The 13,361-nt window shown below is 43.5% G+C and overlaps 1 long non-coding RNA gene across 1 annotated transcript in view; it reads left to right on the forward strand.

The window, feature by feature from the left end:
* LOC113486834 overlaps positions 1 to 13,361 on the forward strand; it is a 122,873-nt gene that overhangs the window by 35,317 nt on the left and 74,195 nt on the right. The window contains exon 2 of the long non-coding RNA XR_003399663.1: positions 1,408 to 1,473. This is a non-coding gene — a long non-coding RNA (uncharacterized LOC113486834). The remainder of the gene's footprint in view (positions 1 to 1,407; positions 1,474 to 13,361) is intronic.

Here is a 13,361-nt window from a genome sequence, read left to right on the forward strand (position 1 = left end):
ATATATTCTATCATATTAAATTTTATTTGCCAGGAGATCAAGAGAAAATCCTCTGCACAAACCTTGAATGTGTGCAGGTGCCTCCTGCTGCGCTCTGTACCGACTGCCTACAAAATAGATGTCCATCCACATGCACAGTGAAGAAAAACATGTGCATGCTGTAGAAACAGTATTTTTGACAGATATGTTATTTTTGAAAACCTACCTCGTGTTCTTTTACTAGCTTTCTTTGCTCTGCCTGAGGAATATGTCCAACAAATACGAGCATTATACAAATTTTGCAGAAGCTAAGCTGACTACGGATCAGCTTGTTGATATTTTCAAAGGCAAAATGAAGAATTAAGTGAGGAGAATCTGGCCACCCTCCTGACATTATCCTCAGGCATCAGCAATCACACAATAATTTACCAGCTGATGTTTTGTTAGGGCATTTATTCTGTAACCACAAAGTCCATGAAGACTGACAGGGATACTGATATCTTGTGGATTTACTTCTATGAAGTGGGATTTTTCTAAAGTGCCTCAATAATTTAGAAGTTCAGCCTTATTGAAAAGCATTTGGGTACCTTTGGAAATCCCATTCATGACTCTCCGTTATGCTTTATGAGCCTGCAGCCCTCAACGGGGACGTTATTTCATGCTCTAGGTAACAATGTAAAACTCTGTGGTTTTTAGCACCATACTGGCTTTTCACTGGGAGGACAATTTACAGAGATATTGTTGCTCAATAGCGGACTCAATTCCCCATGCCTTTTCTGGAGCCTTCCTGCTGTCACTTTTGGTTTTTCCTTAAAGCTTCAAGGATTTTTCTAGCAGAGATAGGGCAGTTTTTCTGCAGCTCCGCACTCTGCTCTTTTCCTGCTGGGATCTTTGGACAAAACAGCTCTTTCTGAATAGTTTGCATCTCTAAAATAGAGATATTGGCACCAACAGGGGAATAGGTAGGGTGAGGGGGAAACTTCTGGGGGAATAGAGGCTGCAGCACTGCAGAGCATCCTTAGCTGTTATCAGCTGCTCAAGTTTTGATGAAATGTCAGATTTTAAAAGTTTTTAGAAAAATTGTCCCACCTGATACAGTGGTGTCAGATATCTCAAATTTTTCAGACTTCTTAAAAGAGGAAGTTTAAACAGCAAAGAATTTTTTTTCTTTTATTTTTTAAGGCTTTTTCTGTGTGTTTCCAACCACTTTGTCCCCCAAGAATGGGTTGTTTGTCCTTTGCCGTATATCCATGTTAATGCTGAGAAAATGGAAACTTTTGGGTTTTTAATTTCTGGACCTTCCTGCACTTGAGCTGAAGCTAATCTTTCTCTGCACTATGTAGTATAAATACCACTGGAGTAAACACAAGTACAAAATTTGGGAATAAGACAAATTCCTTTTTTTTTTTTTTTTTATTTTTTCCCCAGGACATGGAAGAATCTGCCTGTGAATTTAATACCAAAGACAATCAAGATCTTGGTGACAGACAGAAGGTCAGTCTTTTAGCTTTGTTTAATCCAAAATCAAATCATGCTTCTTAACACTGATTGTGTTGATGTCTTCTACTTTACGAAAGAAAAATGTGCACCCTGGTTGGCAAAAATTTATCATTGCTGAGATGAACTATGACAGTGGTAGCCAGACTGGGGTGATGTTTCTGACATTGGTCCTAGATGTGAAACCTAGGCTCACCTTTACTTGAAACTCAGGTTCAGGATCACACTGTTACAGGAACTTCATGTAGCTGTTTTGTGCAAGACATGAAAATGGGTGGAGGCATCTTGGTTCAGTGCTTGCATCTGAGAGTGTAAATCTTGCCTGTACACCTGAAGTTCTTCTGCACTTACCCAGATTTCCTTTGGTAATACATGTGCTCATGTTCCTTTTTTGTAGGGGAAAAAAAGTGATGGTTTAGGACACTCTTTGTGGTCTGTGGATTATGTCTGGAGCAGGCCAAGTGTTTTAAAAACAAACAAAACTCCTATGCAAATATTTGTTTAAATGTTCAGTTTTTACTGTTTATATTCCATTTGCATGTGGGATGGGGAAAGATGCATTTTAATCCAAACAGTGACAAAGGTGGTGGCTTTGCCATCCAACATTTCAACATTACAACTTTTTTTTTTTTTTTCTCAGAACAGCCTTATTTATAACAGAGGAGTGTCAATGAGAATAAGAAATAAAACGCGTCTTCATGTGCCAGTTTCTATCACCTCGCTTCCAAGTTTAGTTTGCTGGTTTTAATCAACTCTGCTTCCCTAGAAGGCCCTTTAGCTGTGCTGTCAAAGTTTGTTTCTACACATGCATTTGTGTTTGACCAGCCTTCAATTAAAATAGGCTGCATACTGGGATTTTTCATAGCATCACTGGGGGACATTTTATTTTTTAAGAAGGTTGTGTATACATTCTTGATATATTTATAAAAATAAAATATGAAATACATATGTATGTAATTTAGATAAGTATTGTGCAGTAACCTAAATGGCAGTCCCAAATTGTCAGCTCTCCATCCTGGCTGTTTGGCTCCTGCCCTGGGTAGAAACAGTGTGGTTGCTCCTTAGCAGTCACTTTTAATGGTTGGTACCAAAGCCCACAGGAGTCCATGGAAGTCTGGATAAGGTATTTTGATTTGACGATAGATGAAGTAGAAAAATCAAACAAAATATCCAAAGGCTGTCCCTAGGCAACAGCAGCATAGCCAGAGCATCTGGTATTCCCTACAGCAACAATGGGATTCAAGAGAAAATGCAGTGAACATCAAAAATCATTACTCAAGGACTTCCTCAACAGCTCCAGGATTTTGGTTAAAAAAAACAGACCAAAACAAAAAACCAAACCATTTTTGCTCAGGTAATGTTTTGTTCACTTGAGTGACCCCTCTACAGCTAGCAGTCTCCACTGGGTACGTGACTTCTCTACCATTCACTGGTCTTGCTATCACGAATTGAGCCAAACCCTCTAGTCTGTCAGTGCTGCAAGCCAGAAATGATGGTGTAATGGCTCTCAGTGTAGCTTTTGTGTATGGGAAGAGCTGAGGTGAGTCAGTGCTGCTAAAGGACTGTTTTCTTAAAGGCCTTGGTAAAAGAAGTTGTTTAATAAAGCTCTTGCGTCTGCCCTGTACGTGTCAAACTTAGCATCTTTTATTGAGAAGATTATCTGTAATGCGTACCACTTTCACAGGCAGGTGCAGATGAGTTGGTTGCTCCGAGTAGAAAAATAACATTACATCTAAGAGAAGATTTAGAAGACAAGAATTGCTTTAAGTCACACTTCTCCACCTCATCAGTCAGGGGTGAAATGGGAGGGTGCCTGCCCTGGGAAGGGCATGCAGGCATTTAAAGCAGGACACAGCCCTGCAGACTAAGCAAGCAGCGTCTTTATGCCTTTGTGGGTACTCAAACCTAACAGATATTGCTTGATTGATTTTTTTACCAAGACTTAGATGCACAGGGCTGGAAGGAGCCTCAAGTGTTGCCATAGCTCCCCTCGCTGCTCTGGTGATGGATCAGCTGTGTCTTCCCCTATAATTTCAGCTCCTAATGCCTCATCCAGGTTCAAAGGGGCAGAAACTTTTGCCTCTTCATTTTGAGCCTGAAACAATGGTTGAGCTATTGGCCTCCTGTCAGGGTGAAGGAGGTAACCTTCCTCCTGATGGTGTCCTCATGAATAATTCCTTCGCTCGCCCACTTGATTTCATGTTTCCCAAAATAACTGACACTTTTCACACTGAGAGCGAGCAATCCTGGGGAAAATAAAATACATTAAACAGCTACACTACCTTGAGAGAGCCCTGAGCAAGTTGGTGATTAAAAAAAAAAAAAAAAAGGCAGAAGTTTTGTAGGAAATTTTGAGAGTTGATGGGGAAAACGCCATAATCCCTCCATCCTCCCATTTGAGGTGACCTCATTGGTTGCTGCTTTTGGGATATGACTGTCTTCTATCTGCATTCTTGGAGCTGGGATTCCTGGGAAGATGGGGAGGGACAATATGGGCAATACTCACAGCACGGCTTGATCTGCTGTCAGGATCTGTCCTGTCTGCCTGAGCAGCCTTTCTCACTCAGACAATTCAGAATTTCTGAGTGTGACTCCCCTCTCAGATGTGCTGTACAATGTCTCTCCACTGGATACCCACTGAATGCCTAATTTTTAACCACTCTGTCTGTCAGATCCACAAAAGCTGTTACTGGAGGTGTTTGCATAAAAGAGCTCCACTATAGGTATCTGAGAGCAGCTGGCGATGCTCTAGACAGTATCCAGCAGTGCTGATGGAGGCAGGATGCTTTAGTCTCCCTGGCTTAATGGCTATGTGCATTTTCTTAATGTACCCTCCCCCTCAATTGCCTCCTAAATTAGCATGCAAGATGTGTCCAGCCTTGGAAAGAAAAGAAGTTTGGAACCTCTTCAATTCAGACAAGATAGGTTGTGATATTGAAAATAAAATGCCAGATCAGAGGAGTGTGGGCTCAGCCTTGGGCTCTGGTTGGTCTTGTGCAATGCAGCCCAGGGCACTTGGGGAAGGTGATGGCGATGGCTTTGCCTTGTACAACCCTACTCAGCACCACGAGCCCAGCCTGGGTTCAGCCTTGCCTTTGGCCTGAGGTGAAGCATGTTCACGGTGGTTTTGTCCTGTTTGCACCCACTGACAGCAATCCTCAGAGGTAGCTTAACCAGCTGGGCAAGGCTAGCAAGGAGCAGGGCTCCTGTGATACCCCAGTGGTGGAGAAAGGGAGTGCATTTACTGATGAGCAGGTGGTTGTTAGAGCTGGACACAACCACGGTGGAGTTCAAAATGTCAAACATTTGGATTGACTTGTGTGAGTGATAAAACCAGTAGTATTCGATGGTCACTGCCTGCTAACGGCTTTTAAGTGCCCGCTGTGAGCCGTGTGAATGTGGCTCCCTGAGAGACCTGACCATGGCCGGGGTCCTTCGTGTCTGAATTAAAGCAGACTAAGAGATGTGAGTCTCCAGAGTAATCCCGCTGAGGGAAAGGTAGTCACGTTGCCATGAACAGAAGAATCAGTGTGAGCTGCTCCAGTCTCCACTGGGCATCTTTGGTAGTTGATGTGTTTCCCAATTATGTGGCTATTTAAGATGCTGGATGATTTCTCCATCAAACTTCTTTCACGGTTAGCAGCCACGTGATAGAAGTATAGAACTTGTGGCATTTGATGTTGTGTTTTTCTTTTTGGTGTCCTCCTTTTTTCTTCTGTCCTTCACATCTCTTGCCCTTCAATGCTGTGCTTTTAAATCTAAAATCAGGTTGGCTTAAGGTTAAGGACAATCCATAACAAGCAAGAATAGAAATCACATAGGAGAGGGTGCATCAGGCAAGAGAGTCCCAACCTGCTGCTGACTTCTTTGCCTCATGATCTACCTCTCCGTCTCACTCCTTGGTCTGCTGTGCTTTCTTGGGATGCTTGCCAGTAACGTGCATGCTTTGTGTTAAACATACAACTGCTCTTCAAGAATTCATGCTTGAAATCACAGATATGTAGAGGTGCTTGTGCCCTCAGGATCCAGGGTTGCAGGGTGGGAGCTGTGTTTCCCTTGGATTGCAGGTGTGCCCAGCATTTAGTACAAGTGTGTTTTCTTGCTTTGGTGGCAACCTCTGGTGTTAGCAGAAACTTCAAGGTGAGATGGGATAATGATAATAACAGTGAAAAAAATGCTAAAGGGTGATTTGCTTTAATGAGTGCAGATACACAGAGAAGCAGGTACTGTTTTGCTGCTGCGTCTTACTGAAAACTAGCCACACAACAAGATGTTAGTGCTTGCCGGGCTTGTGGTGCACTCGGAGGTGCAAATAACTGATTCTAAAGCTGATATAATCAAAGAATAAAAGAAGATTGAATGTTATAGGTTAAGTTGTTGTAAATTAAAACAGCTCTGCTGAGCTCATTACACTTGCAAAAACCCAGAACAACTGCAAGTGAGAGGAGTTAGCTCTGTTTTTACAGCTGATGATTGGTTGGGAAATGCCCTTTTCTGGTATGTGAGTAAAAGTGAGTGGGGCAACTTGGTCTTCATAATACAGAATATTTCCTGTACGTGTACTGTAAACCAGACAGACCTGTTGTCCTCTTGCAAGCTGTAAATTACACAGGCAAATGTAATTACTCATTCTCTTTGTTATTAGTGTTGCAGCTAGGAAGCTTCAAGCAATCGTCCCTTTCTTGGTATTTCAAAGCTTACTTGCAAGATGCATCCTTGATATGAAACACAATGAGATGTCCTTTTTTTTTTTTAAATTCAATTAAACATTTGCCTACTGTGACTCTTTATTCACTGCAAATTGTCTCTGTAAATAATCTTCATCAAAAGTCAGAACCAATCCCCATTAGTTGTTTAGATTAATTAATGAGTCCCCCTGGAGCCACCCAAATGAATTCAATTTAAACGTCAACAACTTGGCTATGGAGTTTCCCAGGTTGGCATTAAGACAATATTAAACCTGCAATAAGTCACATTTAAAATGTTAATTCAAAGAAGCTCTCCATTTAGAGCATTTAATTAAATCCTTAAATAAACTGCATGGGCTCAATACCAGATGGTTCTGCATTTTCATTGCAGCAGAGAGCCTTGAAGTCATTGAGGGAAGTAATATTGGAGGCATGGTGAAGATAACCAGGATATATAGTGTAATAAAATCTAATCTTGTTTCCAGCAGGGAGATTCAGTGTATGTACACAACCTAGGCTAAAATTGTAAGTTAATTACATTAACCCCAGTGTACTCTGGTATCTGAGCAGCCAGAGATGAAATTAGTCTTTTTCCTATCATAAGATTCTTTTCAACTTCACTATATTAATTTTTAGCCAAATACTTACTCATAAGGAAAATTGAAGTTAATGTAACCAAAGACAAAGTAATGCAGTCTTAATATTCTGAAGGGATTACGGAGGGCTGTGAAAATACACTTTGCAAATGTCACTCACTTTGAATGGATTTGTGGTGGGAAGGTGGGGGAAAAAGAATTATGAATGTGATCCGCACCATGCTGGGGTTTAATAAAAGTTGTGATGTAAGAAATTCGGGCCATAGGAGGGGGGAGGAAAAAAAAAAAAAAAAGATAAAGACCTCTGTCTGAATGCCCAATTTCCTTGATAAGACATGGTGAATCGCCTCCTCTGCCAGAAGGCAGACATATGATATCTTTGAAATCTTGCTGAAATTCTGGAAGATGATTTGGGTTAAGATACTTTATTCAAAATATATATATATGTCTGGGGGTGGGTTTTTTTGTCCTTGTTGTAAGAAACATCCTTTTTATGCTACCTATTTGCCTGGTAAAAGTTCTTGCAATGATTAAAGACAAAGACCCTTTTCCCTTGATAAAAATTCAACATTACATTGGGAAGGTAAGGTGGGGTTTTTTATGTTTGTTTGCTCATTTCTTTAAAAGTTGAATCTGTGACCAGAGTCCTTGCATACAAGTGTCCTGATGCCACGGGTTCAAAAGATATTCTCCAGTTTCTGCCTTGCCTCTAGAAATCTGATGTTTTCCAAGTGCCCCGGGTGCCTCCTCTCGGGGTGTTTGATGTAGCCTCCTCGAGCAGCTTGCTGTCACTGCGAGTAGCAGATCAACACTCTGGGTCTCAACTTGAGAACTGAAAGTCACAACGAGAAAATTTAGTTTGTTCCCTCCCTGTGAGCTGTAAAACAGGGATATTATTAATGCGGCTCAGTGAAGGGAATAACTTTTTCTCTTAATATTCAAGAAAGTGTAATTCAATTTCCAAAAATACGGGTTTCCTTCTGTTGGGTAATAAAACACATCAGGGAGGAGAAATTACTTTGCAGTGATGTCGGGGCAGATTTGCACTCTTTGGCTTTGCTGGGATGCCTGCACTAGCCCGGGTAGAGGATTTGAGCCATGTCAGAAGTGCAAATTTTGCATGTTTGATTGCACGGAGGAATGGAGTTGGCAAGGAGTGGTCTGAGCCTGTTCATGCTGCTTGCCCCGTGCTGGGGCAAAAGGGCCCAGGAGGATGGCATTTCCTTGGAGAGGCTTTGTAACTCTTGCTCCTCATCCTCTCCTTGCACCTTCCTATGGTGCTGGGGGTGACTTGGCCCTGTGCCCCCGTTCCCTTCCTGTTGTTACAGCTCTGAGTGGTGCTGCTGGCGCCCGAGCTCTGCACCGCCAGGATGTGGTCACCCCCGCAAAGCAGCTCCTTCCTGGGGGCCCTTGCAGCGAGCTATTTGCGGTGTGCCCTGGTGGGTGGAAACACCAAAGCTTTGTTACTTTGGCAATCGTAAGCTCCTGAGCTGCCCCCAAATTGGAGGAATGGCTGTAATGACCCCTCTGGTGTGGTTCCTCGTGGTTTGAGCTGCTTCATCAGAGGAGATGACTGCATTGAAATTAGCCATGAGAAATTATTTTACGTAACTTAAAGGTAGCGAGAAAGCTCAAAACTTTCTCATCTATCCCTGACTGTCTCATCCTTCTTCCTTCAAGGAAACTGTAGACATTTTGTGACCTGAAAACAGCTGGGGTCTGGTGGATAATGCAGCCCTGTACCACGGCTTGCAGACATCCAGCTCTGCAAACCTTCGGGGAGCAGCAACGCCTCTGCTGCGTCAGGTCACAAGCAGCTCCCTGCAGGGTGCTCTGCGGAGGCTCGGAGGGGCAGACAGGAGCTGGCTGGGACAGTTTGGGACTGAATTGGGCCAAGTACCACTAAGCCATGGCTCATTTGCCTACATGTACAAGTGACAAGCTGAGCTTGTAAAATTTTCTGTCTCTTGTTTGCTTAGAGAAGCCTCAACTGAAATTCTCTGGAAATCCCCCAAATCTTGACCTACATGAAAAATAACTCCAGTTTAAACAACCCCCAGACTGACAATTTCAGAATCATTAAAACTGAAAGTTTCTGATTGCAGCAGTCTCCCCATTTAGTCCGTGGGCTGGGAATGGGAGTTGGCAGCACATATCATGTCTGGAGTTTGCTTTTGAAGGGGGATCCCATATGGGATTAGCTTTCCTCTTGGTGTGCACCATATTATCTGGGAAATGTTATCCACCAAGGAAGACATTAGAAAGCATGGGTGAATCTTACCTGTTCTTTCATCTTCTCAGATTTAATTTTTTGTTTGAGAGTCACTGCTCGATCACCTGCATGCCCAAGAAGGTTTGAAGCACTCGGATCACCAAGGGTTTCACTGTTTTCTGCCCTGTGGGATATCATCCCTATGAGGAGCTCCTTACAGCCCACTGGATGGGAAACTTGACTGGGAGCAGGGAGAAATGCAGAAATTATACATTTTTAGGCCCTGCCATCAGAGTAAATTAAGCAAGCCCCATTCACTGAGACAAAGATTCTGCTTGTCTTCCCATGCTCATGCAGCACTGAGCAGTTCCCAGCCCAGGTAACTCCCAGCAGAGGACTTCTTGCACTGGGTTGTCCTTTATTGAAGCTTAGTGCTGAGTTCCTTAGATTTTGTGCTATCTTCATTGAGCTGAAAATAAGTGCTGTCTGTCTTTCTCAGATGTTGCCCCAGGCCACAGCTGCGGGAGCTTGCGCTGGGTTGCTGCGAAGTGTGCAGGCTCCTCTCTGCGTTGCACAGTACCCCAGGCGTCTGATTAAATCCTGCCTGAGGTGGTAGGTGCCATTTGCTCCCTCACTCGAGCACTGCAAGACTTGCTCTCCACTTTCAATGTGGTCTTTGCAACCATAACAGCTAATAGCATCATGATTAAACATGAGAAGGGTGTTCAGAGCAGTGTGAACATGCCAGTGTCGTTATTAGCACAGGGTAACAGGAATGGGGAGCTGCTGGGAAGGGTCCTGAAGGGCCTTTCCCTTCAGGGATGATGGATTGGCAAGAGAAGAGGGCATGGGATTTTACTTGGTTGTAGGAGCTGGATTTGGGAGTTGGTGTCTTGGTCGCTGGAGACACAGCCTGGTTTTATTTATTGCTTATTGAGGATTCATTTAATAGCGATGTTAGGCAGTTCTCCATGTATCAAAGAAAGACCTTGCTCCTCTCTGCCTGGTGCCTCTAGCACTGCTGTGCACCCTTCCCTTCTTGCCTGCCCTGTGCTGGGCTCTGGTGGTTTTCTGCATGTTGCTTTATATCCTGTGTCTGGGGCTTGATTAAGTTAGCTGATACTATGGGGATACAAAACCAATGAGGAGAGAAAAATAACCCCAGAATGATGCTTCCATTACCAAGTAAGCTGTTTCCCTGGCAACGCGAAGTTCTTGCGATGCGACTGCTCTTGGATTGCCCTTCCCTGCCCTGAAATACCTCCTCTGAGCTGCTGAGAGAGTAAATGCTGCCCAGAGGCAATGGGAACCACCACTGTTGGTACAGACCTGGACTGGGAAGCAAAAGGACAAGTTACACTGATGCAGCTGTTGGAAGATTTATTTTTTTTATTATTTTTCCTTTTATGAGTCCATTTCTGCCGAATTTTCTCCCTGCCAGATCTGTCATTTTGAGCCTTCTCTCCTCTGGGTCTCTGCCTGTGCGTCTCTGCCACGGGACACATGTGTGAACGTGTGGCAAAATGTTGTGCCAGCAAGTTGGAAGAGGTACTACAAATGCCATTCATTGTGCTGGCTGAAGTCCTAAAGAGCTGGCAAGCTCTGCATTTCCTAACACCATTTTTAAGTGTCAAAGCTGTATAAAAGCTTATCCAGCAATGGAGTCTCAATGGCACGGCTCCGATTAACAAGCTATCGTGCATTTAGCGATGCCTTTTACAGCTCTGCTTGACCTACGTGTCAGCAGTCCCCTTCCCTCACCGCACGCGGCTACAGCCGCAGCGAGCTGAGTGTTAACCACGGAGCCACCCTGGGCTTTGGGCAAGTTTTTGGAATCACATCTAGCTGATATTTACCTGCAATTTTCTCTGTTTGACTCCAGCAATTATGTTTGTCCTTTCCTCTGCTGATCTCTGCTTACCCTCAGTTCTGCTGCTCCCCTTGCCATATGAAGTGGTAGGCTAGATTATATTTAAAGCCTCTTTTATTTCTCCAGGGCTTGCTGGGCAAGGATTTATGAGTGTCTTAATTTCACAGTACTTGGGGCAGGGGAGTGCTTGCTTGCCTCGTGGTGGCCGAAACAACTCACATGATTTGGGTGTGTTCTTAGTCTTCCCAGTTGTTGGTACTTAGGATATTATATGTGTATTAAAAAAAAATAAAAATCATGCAACAGGAGCAATGACATGCGTGCAGCATAGTTCCCAAATTACCAAATACAGAAGTCCCAGGTGAATGAACACCTAAAGCCACAGATCCACTCTGTGCAGCTCCCCCACCTCCAACCAGCATTTAAAATAAAAATATGCTTTTAAATGTAGCTGTACCTCTGCCATCAAGACTGCACATGATGAAGGGTAGGGCCATGCTGGCACAATAAGTTCAGTCACCAAGCAAATCTCTGCTTCTGCTGGCCACCCAGTTTACCAGCCACTGTATTTCTGTGGCAGTTTCCAGGGTTTGCTCCTGATTTTCCTTACTTAAAAAAGCTCCTTGATGTCTAAGGATTGCTATGGGTCTGTAATAGCCACATATGATTTCTTTTTCATATAGGTGAGCCTCAAATTCATTTCAAATGAAGTAAAAGACATAGCAGTTCTTGCCTGTTAAACACCTCGCTGCCCCGTGGTGCCTACGCTATTATTAGTAGGGAGGATATCGGAAAGTGCTTTGCTGGCTCAATTCTTTTCTTGGCAAAGTCAATGGCAAACCTCTGCTTGCCTTCAAGGGTAACAATAAGCTGCTCTTGTGTCTAGCTGAAAATCCCACCTGTTGTAGGTAAAGTCAGGATGTCTTGCCGGTATGTTGTGGCTGTTGCCTAAACAAAACACATCCAGAGGTATTGATAGTAAATAAATATTTTAGCAAAGACATTTTTGTTGCTTTGGGTTTTTTTTTTCCCCCCATCCCAGATGCATTCTTCTGAAAGGAAGTAGCAGCAAAATGGCAGAGAGATTCATATTCACCTAATTTTTCCCCTGAGTACTTACTGAAGTGGTCACAAGGTGCAGTTTTGTTCATCCCATTCAAAAAAAGGTCCCAGAGCTCATGGAGGGAGCGCTGCGGGGTTGTCCAAAGGCAAATAGAAAAGTGGAAAGAATAATTCGTTTGGGGCTTGGGGGTGATGTTAGACCACTTTACATTCTGCATGCTCAGTTTCAAATGAGATGTAAACCCAAGATTCTCCTCACCTCTGGTCATTAAATGTCTTATGGCATTTTTCACAAGACCAGGGGATCTTAGTGAAATCCCAACTCGATTAATTATATATTGCTTCTCTAAAGTTCTTCCTGCAGTTGCAAGTAGATGCAGCATCTTTCCCTCCTTTCTGTGCTGTCAATTAGAGTGCAGGCTTGTTAGCTGGTTTATTATCTGTTTCCTTTTTAAAGAGGCTCAGAGGTGGTTTTGTCAGCACTGAATGAAGTATACAGTAAATAGTTTGTATACTGGAACACTGCACTTAGGAAAGACTTTGGGAGATCTGTGGATGAAAATTTTTGTTTGTGTGCTGCTTTTTTTTTTTTTTCCCCTTAATGAGGGCAAGCGTAGCAAATATATCAAAGGTATCAACCATTAAGCACCTGAGTCCACCTGTGGTTGGAAAGCAGCCTAGTAACTCATCTGTAAGATGTGACTGACTTGTCAGCTTTCCTTTTGTCCTCCTGTGCTTGCATCTTCCCTTATCTGTATGTGGCGGCAGGTAACATCTGGCTCCTAGTAACAACAAATCTTAAAGGGTTTTGCTCAGCATGGTGGAAATGGTGAACAGGGCCTGCAGCAATGACAGAGACCTCCTGTTGTACTCTAAAGGTTCCCACACAACTTTACTGGGGCTCTCCATAAAGTTTAGCCAGTAGTTCCATTTAAAAATCACTACTTTTGTTGTTCTTGAATTTGAAGACAAAATTTGCAATTCTTGCTCTCACAGTTCTGTGATAGATGTGGACTGTCCTGGGCACTGAGCAAACACGGTTCTTTGCTCTTTGAATGGGGATCTGCAAGCACTTGGAGACCTTCCCCTTGGGTGCCTGTGCCCACGGGATCTGGCTCCTGGAATGCTCCTGCCTCAGCAACGACAGCGGGCAAATGGTGACCACAGTGCGGTGAATGCCACTCCTGCGCAGGGCCTTCCCTCCAAACCACGCATTAAATACGAGTCCATGAAGCACACAAATCTGTGGCTATCTTCTCTTGTTGCCATCAAATGCTCGTGTGCTTGCACGCATTCCCCCAGAGGAAATATTTTTTCTAGGTCTTTCTGTTGCATCTGTCACCATTTCTCTCATGCTGGGCTTGCTGCTTTTGCTTCATGAGCCAAAATAGAAGTGAGGTTATTAGCTTCTTGAAAGGGAGAAAACATCTCAGAGTGCTTTGTTATGTGAACAATAA

The sequence above is a fragment of the Athene cunicularia genome, assembly GCF_003259725.1.
Source record: "Athene cunicularia isolate RWA chromosome 18 unlocalized genomic scaffold, athCun1 chr18_part1, whole genome shotgun sequence".
NCBI lineage: Eukaryota > Metazoa > Chordata > Aves > Strigiformes > Strigidae > Athene > Athene cunicularia.